The sequence below is a fragment of the Suncus etruscus genome, chromosome 7 (assembly GCF_024139225.1).
Source record: "Suncus etruscus isolate mSunEtr1 chromosome 7, mSunEtr1.pri.cur, whole genome shotgun sequence".
NCBI classification, from domain to species: domain Eukaryota; kingdom Metazoa; phylum Chordata; class Mammalia; order Eulipotyphla; family Soricidae; genus Suncus; species Suncus etruscus.
The window spans coordinates 7,865,531-7,880,832 of NC_064854.1; positions in this window are offsets into that span (position 1 = coordinate 7,865,531).

Genomic DNA, 15,302 nt, shown 5'->3' on the forward strand with positions numbered 1-15,302 from the left:
GAGTGAGGGGTGAAAGGAAAAAGAAGGGAAGGGAGGAGGGAAATTAAGGAGGCAGGGAAGGAAGGAGAGAGGAGGGAAAAGGGAAGAGAAAGAGGACAGAGAAGGGAGGAAGGAAGGGAGGGAAGAGGGAAGGGAAAGATAGAGGTCCCTAATCCTGACTAGAGGCCTGAAATTTTCTACCCCATCCTGGTCTCAGAAAAGGGGAGAGGGACAGGATGGCACCTGTTGCTGACCCTGGCAGCAATGCTGTGGTGAGTGGACACCACACATCCCAGAAACAGAAGCTTTGGACCTGACCCCCTTGATCTGGGTGTTGATCCAGAGGTCCTCAAACTTTTTAAACAGGGGGCCAGTTCACTGTCCCTCAGACCATTGGAGGGTCTGACTATAGTAAAAGCAAAACTTATGAATGAATTCTTGTTTGTTTGTTTGTTTGTTTTTTGGCTTTTGGGCCACACCCATTTGACGCTCAGGGGTTACTCCTGGCTATGCACTCAGAAATTGCCCCTGGCTTGGGGGGACCATATGGGACACCGGGGGATTGAACTGCGGTCCATCCTACGCTAGCGCTTGCAAGGCAGACACCTTACCTCTAGCGCCACCTTCCCGGCCCCTATGAATGAATTCTTATGCACACTGCATATATCTTATTTTGCAATGAAGAAACAAAACAGATACAAATACAATATGTGGCCTGCGGGCCATAGTTTGAGGACCACTGACTGTTCTGTAAAACCAACGTGTCCAGGCCATTTTCATGGGCCCTGTGGGCAGTGAGTGTACAAGTGACTGAATCCAAGGGAAACTGAGGAAAGCCTGATTTATCACAACTCTGAGGACTCAGCACAGGTGTCTGAAAGTGAGGATTGCCCTGTAGACAGCATCATCCCCATCACTCCAGGGTCTGACCTTCATACTGGGGTTCATCGAGTTAGGGAAAGCATTGGCATCGGGGGAAATTTATACACATTTGGACACAGGTCCTTATTGGTATCAGAAGTGGGGTTTCTGGAGACATAGAACGAGCAAGAGGGGCATTTGCCTTGCACTTGGAGAAAGAACCTGGGTCCCACCCCGGGCATCACATAGGGTCCACCGAGACCCCCAGGAGGGATCACTGAGTTCAGAGCCAGGAGGTCAAGAGTAAATTCTGAGCATGAGGGAGTGTCCTCCAAACCCAAAACAAACAAACAAAAAGGAAATGAGATTGAGGCCCCAATGCCAGTTCATAGAAATGGGTGGGCAAGAGAAAGATAGTGGTGGTGGTGGTGCTGGTGTGTGTGTGTGTGTGTGTGTGTGTGTGTGTGTGTGTGTGTGTGTGTGTTGGTCACACCTGGCAGTGCTCAGGGCTTACTCCTAGTTCTGCATTCATGAATCACTCCTGGTGGGGCTTAGGGGACCTTATGAACTGCCAGGGATCGAACCCATGCAAGACATGTCTTCTGTGTGCAGGCAAAATGCTTTCCCTGCTGTGCCATGGCTCCGGCCCAAAAGTCTGGTTTTGAGATGAATCGCTGGACAGGATGAGCCCCGGGTTCCAAGTGGTTTTCACTGGGACTCAGCGTGGCTGTGCTCCTGGGAGCTGCTTCCTGGATGCACAAGGAGCCATAAACCAGTGAGGATTAAGCAGAACCACGAAGCCTTTGGTGACTCTCCAGCAACTGGAAAGAAACGGAAAAGAAATGTGACCTCAGACACGTTCACTCAGACGCTGAGTTTCCTCTGTCCATCCAAGCTCGGCCATTCACGTCCAAAACCACGAGTGGTGGACAGCAGGATGGTCAGTGCCCTTGGCTGGTACAAGGGGCAAATAGAACCAGAAGTGAGGGTCAACCGGGTGGGGCTGTTGGGGACCAGCGACCCCCCCAAAAAAGGCCCTTTACTGGCATGGACTTTCCTTGCTAGCGTTTTGTTTTTTGAGGGTCACCGGTAGCACGGCTCAGGCTCCCTCCTGGCAATGCTTTAGGAGGGGTGTCATATGGAGTGCTGGGTATGGAATCTGGGTCCTCCAAGTGCAAAGGAGAACTTAGCTTCAGTACTATCATGCTGGTTCCTGACATGGCTTTGGAAATTATGAAAGGAAGGTAGGGACAGTGTCCAGTAGAGGAGGAGAATGTTCTGGAACAGTGGGCTGGACCATCTGCAATGGGGCCGGGGTGGGGAGGACAGTGAGAAGGGTGGGCCACAGAAGTGATGATGATGAGCCCCGCACAGGTGGGAGAAGTGGGGAGGATGGGGTAACCTGGACCCACTAATGGATCCAACAAGGTAGCTTCCTGGACTTCACTGGAGAGCTTCAAGTAGAGACAGTAGCAGCTTTTTGCCTGCCTATATACAGTTGTTCTAGTCACCCCATTCACAGCTAGGGTGACTTGGAACTCCCCAGCCAGCCCCCCTTATGTCAAATAGACAGGATTGTCCCCAAAGGGCCCCGGGGAATCTGAGTGTGAACCCGTGACCACAGCATCAGAAATTTAGTGCCCTTGGCCTCCCCATTCATGGAGGAGAAAACACCAAGTTTTAGAAAGAGGGGAGCAAGAGGTCAAATCACGATTGGCAGAAGGAGATGCCGGCCTTGGGTTTGGGGTTCGCTGTCAGAGTTTCTGCTCTGCTCTGTGCTTCGAGGGAGCATCGCCTCATTATTTCTCGTAGGAAAAAAGAACCATGAAGTATAAATCACTATGTCAAGCTAGAAGCATGTGCTACATCCAGACAGTCCCCAGTGATCAGAGCAGGTGTGGTTTTTGGGGGGAGGAGGGTGACCATGAGGGAAACTTGATGAAAGTCCAGAATTTTCTCTCTGAAGGTCTGCATGACCTTTAATTACTTACAGATTCAATAGGGCACCCTCCCACATGATTTATTCCCCCCAAAGATTGATTAGTAATAGAACTTGAACTGTATTCCATTTCCCCATGCAATTTAAGATGATTTAGTGCCAAATAAAGGGTAACCCCAAAGCCCCAGCTTCAAAGAGCCCCAGCCCAGGCCTCCCCCTTGTTCTGACGCATTTGGAAGGAGAAAACGGGCCCCCACCCATGAGAAAGCAATTCGATCCCTCCAAACCATCAATTAGATGTGGATCCGGAATCTTCTGATCCTGGCCGTGGCCAAGTGAGGGGATTTTATTAGGGGCTGGGTTGTAGGACTGGACATCAGCACCCTTGACTCAGTCCAACGAAGCCAGTAGCACCTTCGCCCCACAAGTTGTGCCATCTTGAAAAGTCCCCAGATTCATTCTTCCTAGTTGAAAACTATTAAGGGGAGAAGCCAAGATTTGATATTTAGAACAGAACAAAGAAGTACATTGAAACCCTCATTTGCAGGGATCCAAAGGGGGGGGGAATGGGGAGAGCCTCGGGGTTAAATCAGAGCTTTGGGGGGTCCCTTTTTTCGATTAGTCAGTGAAGTCTGGCAGTGTGGATGGTTGAGTATTTTTTTGGGGGGTGGCATTGAACATGGGACTCAGTATCCTGTGAGCCGCTGACACATTTTACCCTGATTTTCCCCTGCTGAGCTCTGGGACCTGCTATGCACCCAGGGGACCCTGGCTGCCTCCAGATGAAAAACCCTGGGGCCAGAAATGGGGCTCCCTGAACCTTGAACCTGGGCCAGGATCACATGTTGTTCCAGTTAGTGGCTTTGCCCTACCAGCTTCTAGGTTTTCCGCTTTGGGGAGCGCTAGAGGGATGACATTGGAAGGCGTGTGCATGCGCGTGTGCATATGTGTCTGAGCCCCGAACACTTTGCAGGCACTAATTATGGAAATGTGGGACGGGCCTCCCCTCCCCAGGACACCCCCCCCTTTTCCCTCTTAGACAACAAATAAAAGAGCCCGGTTTCCCTTTGCGGTGGGACCACCAGGGCTGAGCAAAGGGCCGCTGGCCCCGTTGAGGGTTCCCTGGAGCTCCGTTCCACTTGGCTCCTTCAAGGACATCAATGAGCGGCCTTGTTGAGACTTCCACTCAAGCCTGGCCTTGGAAGGACCATTAAAAACAGTTTGGTGGGAACAAAAGAAGTTCTGTTCCCATTGTCCCCCGCTTTGCAGCCGCTGAAAGTCGATCCGCATCAGCCTCCAAGCTGGACGTGGCTCTTCTGTGGAGCTTGCCCGCAGGAGGGATTTCTGGATGGATCTTGCACACAGATAATTTACAGCTGCAAAGCACAAGGAGAAGCCTTTTGGATTTGGCACAAATGTTTCCCATTAAAAGCCTTCCAAAGGCCCCAGTAACTGGAGCTCTCGTCTCCTTGCCAAACTCCAGGTAACGAGACCGTCTTACATTGAGCCCCAGGAAGAATTCTGAGCTCAGATGCTGATCCTCATCCACCTGCAACAGTGTGGAAGGTAAGAGACTGGGGCCAAAGTCCCCAAGGGCACAGTCTGGGGGTATCTAGGGTGGCTTTGAAATGCCTGCTCCACCCCACAAGCTGTGTAGCCAGTACTTTTCTGCTGTTGAGAAATCCACACCAAGAGAACAATTGTGGTAAACCTCCAGAATCCTCCAGAAACAGAGAAATTATGTCCAACCCCTACCAAGTGGAGCTGAGAGTCAATTGTGGAGGATGAGAGAGTTTTATGGCCACCTTTTTGTCTCTTCTCTTTCAGAGTCGATTGCAAAATTAATCAAACATTGATGATTTGGGACTGAGTGATAGGACAGCAGGGAAGGTGTTTGTCTTGCGTGAGGCCAAACCAGGTTCCATCCCTGACCACCCATCTGGTCCCCCAAACCCATCAGGAGTAATTCCTAGGCACAGAATCAGTAGTAGTAAAGCCCTGAACACCGCAGGGTGTGACCCCCAAGCAAAACAAAGCAAAAAATGTTGATAGTTTTAACATCAGCCTTTGACTTTTTCCTCTCAAAGCTGGCAAAGATCGGTAGAGATAGTACAGTGGGTAGAACACTTGCCTTGCATGCAGCCAATCCCTATTCAGTCCCATATACTATATGTAATTCTCCAAAGACCACCAGAAGTGACTCTTAAATACAGCTTGGTGTGGCCCTACAGTTTCTCAAAACAAAACAAAAATACTCCCACAAAATTAGCATAGATGAAATTTCTTGGAAGTGTTGTCCTTTAATTTCAAGTCCACCATTCAGTGTATCCACCCAAGGGAGCAGTAAGTAGATTATTCTTGCTGGATAGATCCAATCTCACTACCCAAAATCATTTCTTGCAAGTTTATGAATTGATAGGGGGGAAACCCTAAAACATCCGAGGAACATGTGTGGCTCTTTAGCTATAATCTGTGGGGAGACACACCTGCTGGGGTCTCAGAAGAACCCTCAAGCACAATTCCTGAGAGCAGAATGTTGTGTGTGGATGCAATCTGAGTCACAGAGAAAGTTCCATGCTGGATCAAGTGCCCTAGCACTCTTCACTGCGTCCTGCAAGGAGCAGAGATGAGGAGGGCCCTCCTTTGGCATTAGAAGGGGACATGAGAGGCCATTAGGCACCATTTCTGAGGTAGTGATTGCATGCAGTAGACCTTTGGGATATTCCCACCCCAACCCCAAAAGAAGAGAAGTGGTCCTACATATTTTCTGGAGGAAAGAGTTGCGCCCCATTCTGGGGTGAAAATGTGTGCACCCATTCCCAGTAGCACTAACTACTAGCACCAACTTTCTTAGCTTCCAGGCAGTCACGTGATGGGCTCTGACCAATGGGGCCGAAGGACGGAGATTGGGGGCTTCTGGGAAAATCTTCATCCCTGATGCAAGAAAAATGGTCCAGGACAGGCTCCCATCTTTCTGCCTTCTCCTATGGAAGAGGTGGGTGAGATTCTGGCTTCATCCCAGAGCAGTGACCGTGTGGGAACACTCTAGAAGGTGGGATATCAGGTTAGGCAACAGAAGGAGCATGAGGCACTTCAAGCATCTGTCTGTAGGGACTCTGTGTGGAGCCTCAGCTACAGTGTTCCTCAGTATCCTCCATTTCTTGTGACCTGCCTCTGACGCTGCAAAAGTCAAGAAAGGGGACAGAGTGGCCTCTGTGTAGTGTTTTCTCAGCTCTGAGAACCTCCACACTTCAATGATCACCTGAAAATGGCACTGGCTCTGACCATACCAAGTATGGATTGGGGTTGCAGGTCACTGACCCCTTCAGGCTTCCCTAGATCACGAAACTTCAAGATTGCCCCCTGCAAGCTGCATCTCAATCTTCCTGGGTGTTGTGGGGTTCCGCCTCAGCATGAGCTGGCCATCATGGAGGACATTCCACTGTCACAACTCCAGGCCCTCTGTCTGTGCTCTGTGAGCTTGAGATAGGCTTAAGCTGAGGCCTGTTCACTGCTCCAGGCCAAGACAGATCTCAGACCTTGAGGCTGGGGGTTTAATGTGACCCCTCACCCACACAAGGGAGTTCTTCCCCCTCCATCAAAAGTGGCCAAAATAAGCCAACTGTCTGTAAATTAGATTTTTTTTTTGGTCAGAGCGAGGCTTCTGGATCCTTGTAAATCATCCTTTGATTCTTTTGGTCTCCATCCCCCCTATCCAGCAAATCCCCACAAGGCATTTGGAATCAAAGACCATTACCCCATAAAAGCAAAGCCAGGGCTGTAGTGTGATGTGGACGGATACAAGAGCCAAATGGGAGGGGGGACCCTGAAAGGTCCCTGGCGCAACAGAGGAAGGTCCAGCTCTATCCAGCAACTTCTCACACCCACTTTGATATCTGGAACCATCACCCTTGGGGGCCTGGCAACCGGGCAGCTTCCCTCTCTGCCAATGAAGAAGGCTAAATGGCACACAAGGCAACCTTGCCAATGACTAGCAGCAACCATGGGGCCAGGACCCAGGTTGGCAGGCAGGATGAGTTTGTGTTTTTTGCCTTTCTTTGATTTTTTTTTTTTTTTTTGCAGGGGAAGAAACCACACCCAGTGGCTTTCAGGGGTTACTTTTGGCTCTGTGCTCAGAAATCACTCCTGGCAGGCTTGGTGGACCATATGGGATGGGGGGGGGGGGGATTGAAACTGGATCTGTCCTGGGTTGGCCATGTGCAAGGCAACCGTCCCACCATTGTGTTATTGCCCCAGCCCCACAGGATGAGTTTGGAAAGTGGAATTGGCCCTCATCAAAGTTGCCAAGGGATGAAGATTCCTTAGTTCTCCCAAAGACTCTGGGACACCAAGCACAGGCGAAGCCAGAACTGCAGGTTTTTCTGGGGCCAAGTGGTGCAAAGACTCTGATGTTCCCACCTTACGGCCTTTGCACATGCTGATGCCTCCACCAGGAATCCCATTCCTTGCCCAGTCCCTTTCAGATGGAACACTTTTCAGGGAGTTTTCCTCACTGTGGCTCTCTCTCTGGGCTTTCTTTTCCTTGGATCACCTGCCACTGCCTTGCTTGTCTTATCCTGAATGTCTTTCTAGGGTGGCTGTGTCAGAGCAAGAGAGCCAGTTACATGTTAGGATTAAAGCAATTCTAAGTGAGAGGGCTCAGTGAACAACAACAACAACAACAACAACAACAACAAAAGCCCAGAACTAACCAACACCATTGCTTGGGGCATGCATTGTACATCTCTGTAGAGCCTGAGTCTATGAGCAGGAGGGACATAGGGATGGGGTTCAGAAGGGCAAGAGTATATTTTTGGCCAGAGAGGCCCCCAAGTTCTTTTTTATTGTTTTGGTTTTTGGACCACACCTGGCAGTGCTTAGGAGTTGCTCCTGTGTCTATGCTCAGGAATAGTTCCTGACAGGCTCAGGGGACCATATGGGATGCTAGGGATTGAACCCAGGTCTATCCTGGGTTGGCCATGTGCAAGGCAAACTCCCTACCACTGGGCTATTGCTCCGGCTCCTGGACATACCTATCTGACTGTGAAATCCTCAATGAAGGTTTCCCTATTTTTTTATCCCCCCAAAATTTGGCCACTTTACTAATGGTCAGTCATGGTGTTAACCTTAAGAATGAGGTTGTGGGGGCCAGAGAGACAATAGCATGGAGGTAAGGCATTTGCCTTTCATGCAGAAGGACGGTGGTTCTAATCTCGGCATCCCGTATGGTCCCCTGTGCCTGCCAGGAGTGATATCTGAGCATAGAGCCAGGAGTAACCCCTGAGCACTGCCGGGTTGAGTGACCCAAAAAAAAAAAAAAAAAGAATGAGGTTGTGGGCTGCCTTTATGAAGAAACCTACAGAGAAGGATGAGAAAATCAGAATTTTTTTTTGTTTTGTTTTGGGGCCACACCTGGTGACGCTCAGGGGTTACTCCTGGCTATGCACTCAGAATTTGCTCCTGGCTTGGGGGACCATATGGGATGCTGGAGGATCGAACTGCAGTCCATCCTGGGTAAGCCATGTGCAAGGCAAACCCCTACTACTGCACTATCACTCTGGCCCCTTATTGCTTTATTTTGTTTTGAAGTCTGTCCTAGGTCAGCCGCGTGCAAGGCAAATGCCCTACCACTGAGTCACTGCTCCGGCCTCCAGAATTCTTTTTTATTCCAAGAAGTGCTAAGGAGATCGGGGGCACTGGGATTCAAAGCAGGGTTAGAGTTAGCTTCATGGCACCTTAATCACAGTACTCTGTTCCCTCTGGTTCCTAGAATCAGGGATTTTGAATACTGTCTCTGCCTGCCCTAGTCATGACCCTCCTCACCTGTCATTTCAGGCCTGGTAGAAGATTCGAGACCATCTGTTATGAGCTCAAGGCCAGCAGGAATGCTCTCAACAGCATAATCAGGTAGATGAGCTAAATTCTCTTTATCCCTCCACCCTTCAGCTTTCTTTACACACAAGAACCACAGACTAAGAGGGAGGGCTTATCCAGGGAGAGGCAGAAAAGATAAGGCCTGAAATAGTGGGTGAATCACTTGAAAAAAAAGGAGCAGAAACAGGGTGAGGGAGCTAGGGCAGGAAGCTGCTGAGGGAAGAGATTTTTCAGGCTTCGGGATTGAAAAATTCCAGTGTCACAGGAATTATTTGTCTTGAACAAGCAAGCCAGCACTTGGGTAGGATCCTGGAAACCCCACCAGGAGTGATTCTGGAGTGCAGAGCTAGAGGGTAAGTTCGGAGCACTGCCGGGTGTGGTCGCCCCAAAAACATCCAGCTCTAATTTCTTTCTGTCCTGAAAGCTCTGGATTCCGCAGTACTTTTGAGGTCCCATTTTCTCCAGTGTGTGCTTCATCTTCAAGACGATGGTCAAAGAAGACATTAATTGCCTCTAATTGAAAACAGTGTGCCATGTTTTATGTATTTATTGATTGATTGATTTTGGGCCACACCCAGCAGTGCTCAGAGGTTACTCCAGGCTCTGCACTCAGAAATCGTCCCTGGCAGGCTGGGGGACGATATGGGATGCCAGGAATTGAACTGGATCCCTCCTGGGGTGGGCACATACAAGGCAAACACCCCACTGCTGTGCTAGCTCTCTGGCCCCTATATTTATTTATTTATTGGTTTCTGTGTTTTATGTGGTTCTCTGTCTACTTGTTCAAACATCGTGGGGTGGGTTGGCTGCAGGCACAGCGGGATCTAGAGTCCACCAGAGGTTGTCAGCACCCCCATGCCGCTTCTCAGAGACAAGTGGCCTCAGAAACACAGGATGGCTGGGTAGTGCTGGATAGTTGGCACGGGACATGGCTGGCATCTAGTCACATGCCTCCACTGAGCCAATTACAGATGCTTCTATAATAGATGGGTTCTGCATCTGGGGCCTCCCCTTTCCCCACAGGATTGGGGGAGTCCAATCCTCTCTTGCATTGCCAGATAAAATGCAGGCCATGGGGGACCAGAGCAATAGCACAGTGGAGAGGACTTTTGCCTTGCCCGTGGCCCAGCCAGGTTCTATCCTCCATATCCCACATATCTCCTGAGCACCACCAGAAATGACTTCTGAGTCATTTCATGCCGGATGTTTAAAACAAAACAAAACAAAATACAAGTCGAGTCTAAGACCCTAGGATGACTGTGCGTGACAGGCTGTGGGTGCACATATTTAAGGGACAAGTAGTCTCAAGTGGTCCATCTGAAATTCAAGAGACACACGGCAATTTTATCTTCTCACAGTGGCCATCCTGACCGCCTTTCCCACCCGGGAACCTGAGCAGTGCTTTTTTTGCTCTCTGTGCTGGACACACACGAGAAAGCTTCTCCCACTAAAAGCTTTAGTAGCTCTGAGCAAGATCTGAAAACTTGCCATCATCAGCAGGATTCCCACGGCCTTGTCCAACTCATGAGCCTGGATCCAGAGGGCCCAGAGGCGTGGCTGCAGAACCTACCCCCAGGGCCCACTGGCATAGAAGTCTCACCAAAAGGTTCTGGATGGGGACCAGAGTGGGACCTCACTAAAACCCTGGGGCAAGAACAAACACAGGGCTCTCCTTTTGGGACTCATACCCTGAGTAGCTCAGTACCAGGGCTCAATGGTCTGGTCACCCTGCAAAGCATCCTGGGACAGAGCATGGCTGGACATGCAGTTCTTCAATGGGGTGGCTAATAGTAGTTGGGTGGAGGGATGCTTAGGAGTAAGAGAAACAAACATCCTGACTCCCAAAGACTGAATTCTGGAGTTATTTCTCTAACTGAACTCACCACTCTTTGTGGTATGCTTCAGACAGACCTATACTGACAACAATCATGACAATGGTAGTGAGTGAGAGAAGCAGAATGTCTCGAATACAGGCAAGGGGTAGGGGAGGAGGGAGATGGGATACATTAGTGGTAGGAAGGTTGCACTGGTGAAGGGGGGGTGTTCTTTTTTTTTTTATGACTGAAACCCAACAACAAACATGCTTATAATCATAATGCTTAGATAAAGATATTAATTTAAAAAAAAAAGAATGAATTCTGGGTTTTGGTGTTACTGGTGGCTTTCTGAGCTACAGGATGGTGGAACTATCTATAAGGTTAGGCAAAGATCAGTGGGCCAAAAAGCAGGCGTGTCAAAGGAAAGGCAACTTCATATAAAGGATTCAGCCCTTTTTGGGGGAAGCACAAGGGTGCTTGGGAGCTACTCACAACATGGTGCTAAGATTCCCCAGCAGTGCTGGGATTAAACTCCAGGCTCCAACCTTTAAACCATCTTCCCCTGCTTCAGACACCATGTTTGCACCTTGAGGCCAGAATTTAGTGGAACTGCTCAGCACTGTGTCTGCCTCAGAAAACCTTTGGTTTGGGGACGGTGGTGCTGGAACATTCTCCAAACCACTCATAGTTCTTCATGAGGCCAAACTGAATCTTCCAGTCCAAAGGTGAGTGGGTTTGCTTTGGTTGCATTTGTTGGCAGACACCTGGGATGTGTTGGCAACAACTCTGGTGCAACTGAGGAGAACCCCAGTTCTTTTCTGCAAATAGCTTACCCGGACGCTGCACTGGAAATGGAAGCACAGACAGAACCAGAACCGGGACTTGCGGTCATGAGCCCACCTCTGTGTCTTCTTTCTGGGCCTTGCCCCTTGCCACCTTTCTTCACCTCAGTGCTGTGGGGCATCAGGAGGAAGGGTAGCCCACCACCATCACTATCCAGGTTCTGCTCTGGGGTATTATTGGCTGAGTTCTCTGACTTTCTCCAAACAGAACCTGCAGAATATTCTGGAAGTTCTCCACTTCAGAACATGGCAGGGAATGAGGCTGGGAGTCAGCTGGAACTAAAGAAATCTGATTTTCTGGTTACGGGACCTGAGTGCCTGCTTGAGAAATCTGCTTTCCACCACTTGGCAGTGACATGGCTATGAAAAAGCAGATGCCTCCAGCTTCAGTGTTGTCATTTGTAAAATGGGTATAATTGTCATCTCAGAGGCTTGCTCGCAAGGAGAAAGACCATCATTACACTTAGAGGTGGAGGGGCTGGGGACAGATGGCTCAGTGGCCATAGGCACTCACCCTCCTTGCCAGGGTGAAGTCCTGAGTTTGTACCATGGACCAAAAACTCCAGCACCATGCTGACTTTGGAGCACCATGAAGGGAGGGTACACCATGGCAAAAGACATCTAAGCATGTGACTGAGCACAGCAGCCAGAGTTTGATGTACCCCCTCACGTGAGTATCTGAGCATGAGGCCGCAGGCAAGAACCAAGACTGATGGCGCTGAAGAGATAGCACAGTGGTAGGGTGTTTGTCTTGCAAGCAGCTGATCCAGGATGGACAATGGTTCACATCTCAGCATCCCATATGGTCCCCCGAGCCTGCCAGGAGCGATTTCTGAGCACAGAGCCAGGAGTAACCTTGAGCACTCCAGGGTGTGACCCAAAAACAAAACAAAATGAAAAAAAAAAAAAACAAGGCTGGGGGTGCGAACCCCACATTCAAGCATGTGGCCGGCCACCAGCAGTCATTGTTACCACAGTGGAGATAGTAAACAGAGAGAAGTGATTGTGAGAGAGAGACTGAATGAAAGGAAATAAGGTGGGACCAGAAAGATAGCACAGCAGTAGGGTGTTTGCTTTGCATGCAGCAGACCCTGGACGGACCCAAGTTTGATTCTCAGCATCCCATATGGTCCCCCAAGCCTGCAAGGAGTGATTTCTGAGCGCAGAGCCAAAAGTAACCCCTGAGTGCCACTGGATGTGGCCCCAAAAGAAAACAAAAAAAGAAAATAATGTGGTTTTTTTTTTTGTTTGTTTGTTTTAGGTTTTTGGGCCCCCACACAGCAATGCTTAGGGGTTACTTCTGGAGAGCTCGGGAGACCATATGGAGTGCTGGGGATGGAACTCAACTCCGCTGTGGGCAAAGCAAGCACCTGACAAACTGCTTTATCTCTCTACCTCCAAGAAGGAAATAATGACTTATAACCATAAACAAACAATGGTCTGGGATATGAGTCTCTTCTGCCTGCATGTCCATGCGTACATAGATATGTGTTTAGGCCCATACGTGACTTCCCCGGGGCACTGTGATGACTGTTGTGGGAGCTGGAAGCCCTTTTTAAGAGAAGCACTTTCGGGGCTGTAGCAATAGCACTGTGGGGAGGGCGTTTTCCTTGCATGTGGCCCAGCAGGATTTGACCCCAATTTCTGAGCACAGAGATAGGAGTAACCCCTGAACACCGCTGCAGGATGTAGCTCAAAAATAAAAACAAACAAACAAACAAACAAAAAAAACCCCAAAGAGATTGTTTGGGATCTGTCTTCTTTGTTCAGAAATGGTGCCATGAAAGCCCCCGAGGGAGCAGGCACGAGGTGGCACGCCTGGCACGGTAATTCAGGATGGGCAGCGCCCACACACTTCCTCCCAGAGGAGGGAGCTCTGTATGCCCCGTCTTCTACACCTGCTCCAGAGCTCGGCCTGCTGGGGTTCAAGGACAGCAGGCCTTGGCTACCTGGGCAGACAGAAGCAGCCGCCCCCCCCAACTTCCTGGCCCTTCCAAGAGAGTTTTTCTCAGCGCAGATGGGCTGAAGGCTGCCCCTGGAGCTGAGGTCCCCCCGCCCGCCCCCCGAATGTGCGAGTCAGCAGAATTCCTCTCTTCTTTTTATTGCTCCAAGACAGATGCTGACTTGGTCAAAAGCGCTTCAGCAAATGTGAGGGATGATGTATGAAATGAAGAGAGACCTCACCCCGCCAGCAGGCCAGCAAGCCAGGCGGGGTGGGGCCAGACACAATAACACTCCCTAGGCCCAGCCTCACCCCAGGTGGGGGTTGGGGGGCAGTCTGGCAGCTCAAGTTACTGCATTGCTTGGGTAGGGGGAGAAGTTCCTGGGTCCGGCCTGGCCTGGGCAGCCTGGGGTGACATTAGGGTACAAAGGAGGCTGGAATGCAAGGGACTGTTTTCACCTCTCACCCCTCTTCCCCCCTCTGGCCCCTGTTTTTCTTTACTCCTCCCCGGAGGAGTGGGCTCTGTCGGGCTTCTGGGGGGTATTTGCTTTGTCCAGATGGTCACCCCCATTTATCAAGGGCTGTATCTGGGCCCCATGTGTCTGGTGGAGTTTCGTGGGTGTTTCATTTTTGCACATCTTTCTCGCTCCACATCTGTCGCAGGCAACTCAGGTCCCCATCACACAGATAGGGAAACTGAGGCCAGAATGGTGACAACATGTGGCAGTTCTGTGGGAGAAAAGCAATGGCCAGGCTTCCGGCCTTCTCAAAACCACCCAGCATCTCAGCTTGCAAACCGGCATAGACGATGCTGGGGCTGGAGGTCTGCAATCCACTTGTTTCCAGGAACACTGGTCTGTTCCTTCCTTCATTTACTCACACTCATTCAGTCATTCACATGCTCATTCATTCATTCACTGGCATTCATTCACTCACTCACACCCACTCACAAATCCACTCACTAATTCACACATTCACTCTCTCTCTCTCCAGCCCCTGGAAGCCTGGGTGGGGGGAGTGGGTTCAGAGTTCCTCCAGGAAGGCAGTGGAAGGCAGTGGAGGGCAGGCTTTTTCTCTGCAAGGCCTGGGGTCCTGGCCGGTGTATCCTGGTCCTTTTCTGCTGTTGGTGGCTGTGCCCAAGCCTCCTTCCCAGGGCCAAAAGATCTCGTCCCAGCCTTTCCGGAGCTTGGCCAGTGGCTGTTCTCTGGGAGACCCTCCTAGCGCCCTTTACTTTCCCTCACTTATCTCTGGGGTACAGGTCACATGCTGCCATGAGGGTCCCTCGTCCATCAGCACCTCTCCCTGAATCTGCGGAGCATATTCCGGACTCCTTCCTGTGTCCCCAATCCTCATTAAAGGCCCTACTCCCTCTCCCTGGCCTGAAGCCACCACGTGGACCACAGGGCGTGGCTTTCAGTGAGCACCTTCTAAGTGATTACACACGGGATGGACCTGCCATATCGCATCACATGGCAGGGCTCAAAAGCCAAGCCAAGGTGCTTGTTATACAAGTAAGCAGGACCTCAAAGCAACAGCAGAGCAGGGATGGGTGGGACCCATAGGTGGGTGGCCAGGACCACCGGGCAGGAAGGTGGGACCCGATAGAGGACACCCCTGGCTGGAGTAGCTGCTTGTCCCTGCCCAGGCCAGGGGACAGGCAGGGGGACAGCCAGGGCTGGCTCTGACTGCTGTTTCTTTTTCTTTCCACTCAACCTGGTGCCTAGCAGGCTGCTTTCTCGCCCACAGGGTCTTTTTCTTGTTTGTTTGTTTGTTTGTTTTTTGGTTTTTGGGCTAGGGGTTACTCCTGGCTATCTGCTCAGAAATAGCTCCTGGCAGGCACGGGGGACCCTATGGGACACCGGGATTCGAACCAACCACCTTTGGTCCTGGATCGGCTGCTTGCAAGGCAAACACCGCTGTGCTATCTCTCCGGGCCCTCACGGGGTCTTTTTCAGGCATCATGTCTGCCCTAGAAAGTTCTAGAAGGCCAGATCCGTCTTCACAACTTCTGGATTCTTGGCCCAACCCAAATGAGGGTCAGCTGGCAC